General features: G+C 37.5%; 1 non-coding gene across 1 annotated transcript; it reads left to right on the top strand.

Moving 5' to 3' along the window:
- The first annotated feature begins 3,357 nt into the window (after positions 1-3,357).
- Positions 3,358-3,463, top strand: LOC128251017 (U6 spliceosomal RNA). Its single transcript, XR_008266926.1, has one exon. It is a non-coding gene; the product is annotated as a U6 spliceosomal RNA (small nuclear RNA).
- Positions 3,464-4,028: the final 565 nt, after the last annotated feature.

Raw genomic sequence — 4,028 nt, 5'->3', positions numbered from 1 at the left:
AAAATACAGGATGAGGATCAATTAATTATGATTTTATTCAACATATTCCCCTCCTCTCTGATTCACACACTTATTGTAGCAGTTCTTCTAGTTTTCTAAGCCCTGTAAAATAGCTCGAATGACTGGGCCTCCAACCAGGCCTTTAGCGACAGCCTTAAAAAAATGCAATATACTGTCCACAAGAGAGACTGCCTCGAGATAATCTTAGAATAATGTTCCTGTTATTGGAATATGTGTATACCAACACAGGGAATATTGATGGAACATTCCTAAAACTTCTATCATGAGCAAACAAGTCTGGTAAAGTCGTCTGGGACAAAGAATAAAAATTATGTAGCGTTTCAGCTATGGTGGGCGAAGGCAGGACTGTGAGGCCGAGAAGCTCGCTTTGCCACCTCGTCCACTCGGGTTTAGCTTCACTACAATGGTATCCTCTACTATAGCCCTAGGCCGACCACTGCCTTCTACGCGAATTCGCTTGATTTAAACTATGAGGAAACTTGTCGTACGTATGGAAACTTGTTCCTGTAACTTAGCGGATCAGCATAGAATTCGATAGAATAAGTTCTATATTTTAAAATAAGTAAAAACAAAGAAGATTGATCTACTATTCTACCTGGCCACAGTACAATGACAGAGATAAGTCCGCTCCTTTAGCAGCTACATAAACCAGCTGAACCTATACTTACCCCCCCCCCTCTTATACAACAACAACAGCAACAACAACAGATGACTCACAGAGCTTCTGTTTCTTCTCTTTGTTACTTCATCTCTTCTGAATGAGTTACACGAATGCCCCATCCATTTAGGTTTACCCGTTTCTTCTTTTGCTAGGACGTTCGTGACACACTGTGTTTCACCTTCCAAATACTGCTCAAGATAATTTGACTATTCTATCCTCCCCGTAAATTGCTCCCGCTGGAATCTTTTTCTTCGTCTTTTTGGACAATGATCTTCAGAATATTTCAGGCGAACATCAATTCCCTAAAAATTGTTGGAAGAAACCTTTGCGGCGTTTCAGCCCTCGTCCTTCTCCAGCGGTGGAAGAGAAGGTTTTTGTTTCTTTTCGGTGGACGTGAACGATTAAACAGGGAAGAATTATGAAGGGTAGCGAAGAACTAATGCAACGTCGTGGGAACGAAATGATTAAAGGAAGAATAAAGAACATTTAGGAGTGAGTAAATGACGTTAGACGTGGAAAGAATGAAAAGAGAAAAGAAATGTATATTTATGAAGGAGGTTATTAGTGGGGTGAGACTGTGGAAGAAGGGGTAGGGCTTGTTTTGTTTTAGTTTTTTCGATGTTGTTATTGTTGTTGTTGGAGGTCACTGACCGGCAGACAACTTGTCAACAGTTACAAATATGTTCATGTTTGTAAACAAATACATACATGTATACACATACAAATACACACACATATGCAAGGACACACACACACACACACACACACACACACATACACACCTATACAGGGACATACAGTTGCGCGCACACACATGCATAATATTAGAAACAAAGCTACCATACACATTCACACACACACACACATATACACACATTACTCTTAAGTAGATTCCCGTTGCTGTCAATGACGAGTATTCAGCATATAAGTGGCTGAGTATTCCACAAACATGTGGACCCTTGAAGTAATTTCTAGGCAACATCAGTGTGACACGTTTTGACAAAGTTACGTCTTAGAAATACACGTATAATGCCTCCAACTAGCGACCAGACAGTTTGCATGGCTCAGTTTTAGGCCCGTCTCTCCATCCTCCATTAAAACCCGGCTAATTCCCTTTCCACTTCGCTTCCTTCTACTCTAAACACACGAAGTCAGTCAAACCATTCTCTGCATTCCTTTGCTTTCACCGATTGTTTCCCGAATCATACAACCAAAATCCACTATGTCGTTGAGGACATATGAGAGAAATTTGGTTGCTATTTCTAGTTGACTGAGCGACCCCCATGATTCTTCTTAAAAAAGACTGTGTACGACTGTGAGGGAAATAAAACAAGTGATATATGTGCTCGATCGTACGATGACTTTTTGAGCAAGCTGTTTCTACTAGAGATCGGGTTGACCAAAATCATGTGAATGGAATTTGACTGGGGGAAACTCATTAGATTACTCATTAGATTACTAAGAAGTGTACATTTGTCGCGCCTAGAGGAGAATCTGCCTATGACCTTCAAGGAATTTCCACAACTCGAGACACTGATGCTGGCAGTAGTCCGTTTGAACGAAGCAACATCGACTGGGAAGGCGCTAACTCCAGAAGGTTGATAGTCAGATGAGGTTTTCGATCAACTGGATATTTGATCAACTAAATATTCGATCAGCTGGATATTCAGTCATCTGAATTACCTGCTCTTGAAATAGCAGGTAATTGAAATAAACGATAATAACATTGGGACTAAACAACGTCATAAACATATTCATACCTAAACTTAATACACATTAATCCCTAATACCTGATTATCCTCTCAGGTCTTTTATCTTCTATAAAGAACCAATTAAGAATGTTTTAAACAAAAAACAATTGTGGCAGAAATTACAAAGAAAATAAGAAGCAAATTTTCTTCTCCTTCTTCTACTTCTTGTATTATTATCATTATTATTATTCATTTCTTCTTCTTCTTCTTCTCCCCATGTTCTCCCTCCAGTCCATCCCCCTCCTCTTCTTCCCCTTCATCCTTCCATGCAACAAAACCTGTAAATTATTATTCAATATGACATTTATAGAAGCGATAATAACTGTTTTCAGGAATAAGTCTTTGACACACACACCAATGCTCATCCAATTAGAATCATTTCTAAAGGATAATGATGATGATGATGATGATGATGAAGCTACTGCTACTACTGCTCGTTTCTATCACATCAAGATACATGTTCTTTCTACCTTCACTTCTTTCTTTCTATCTTTCATCTTTATTATTGTTTAATTCCTATTTGTTTCAAGACGTGTTTTCTTACATTTTTCACTTGGTTCTTATTGTCTGATTTTAATTATAATTTGATTGACATCGATAGATAAATGTAGGAATATATCTGAATGTGTGCGCGAGCGTATCTCTGTGTGTGTGTGCGCGTGTGTGTGTCTGAGTATATATATATATATATATAATATATATATATATATATATAGATATATATTACTCTTAAACAAGGAAAATTTTAACCCAACAGAGACTACATAAAATTAGATTAACTCTAATGCGTCGTAGTCTGTCGATGATTTAACTGGCCGAAACTTCGAAGTTACTGTCAAAGATATTTTTGCTTAAGAATAATAAATTTGTACTCTGCAAAACTATAAAAAGGTTTTATTACAACTGAAACAAGCAAACATACACGTATTGCTTCGGCAATACGTGTAATAAAATTGTAACGATACACAGAAGATTAGCATGGCCCCTGCCTAAGGATGACATGCAAATTCGTGAAGCGTTCCATATTTTCTTTAAAGGTGGTGCTCCGGCATGGCCGCAATGAAATGACTGAAAGTAAAAGAATAAAAGAATATATATACGGAGAGCCGTTAGATGTATGTATGTATATACGTCTGTATATTGTCAAGCATTATATTACTAGTTAAGGCATATCACTAGTTCATATGTTAGCGGCGGTTTCGCAATATTTGTAAATATCTGGTTGAGTATTCCACGTCAAAGCCGATCCTAAGCCTTTTCTTCTCTCTCCCACGATATCTGTTAAGACTTATCGTTCGAACCTTAACAAATTTGACCTTCTAATAGCTTCAATTACATGCGTTGATTGCAAACGCAAATAGAATTAAGTGTTCACGCTGCAACAATAACTTTTCCATTCTAATCTGTATATCTGTAAATTCGTTTTCAAAGACAATTATCAACGCAACCCCAAACTCGATTCCAATGTCAAAATATCCTTAGGTGAACTTCAGACAATTTTCCTACACAACAATCGTCAACAGACCAGTCCGAGACCGTTAGATTTTCTATATATTACAAACATGTATACGTAAGTGTGTATATATATATATATA

Source organism: Octopus bimaculoides, chromosome 27 (genome assembly GCF_001194135.2).
Source record: "Octopus bimaculoides isolate UCB-OBI-ISO-001 chromosome 27, ASM119413v2, whole genome shotgun sequence".
NCBI lineage: Eukaryota > Metazoa > Mollusca > Cephalopoda > Octopoda > Octopodidae > Octopus > Octopus bimaculoides.
The sequence above is the reverse complement of the archived record's forward strand: the minus strand, read 5'-3'. Positions and strand labels throughout refer to the sequence as shown.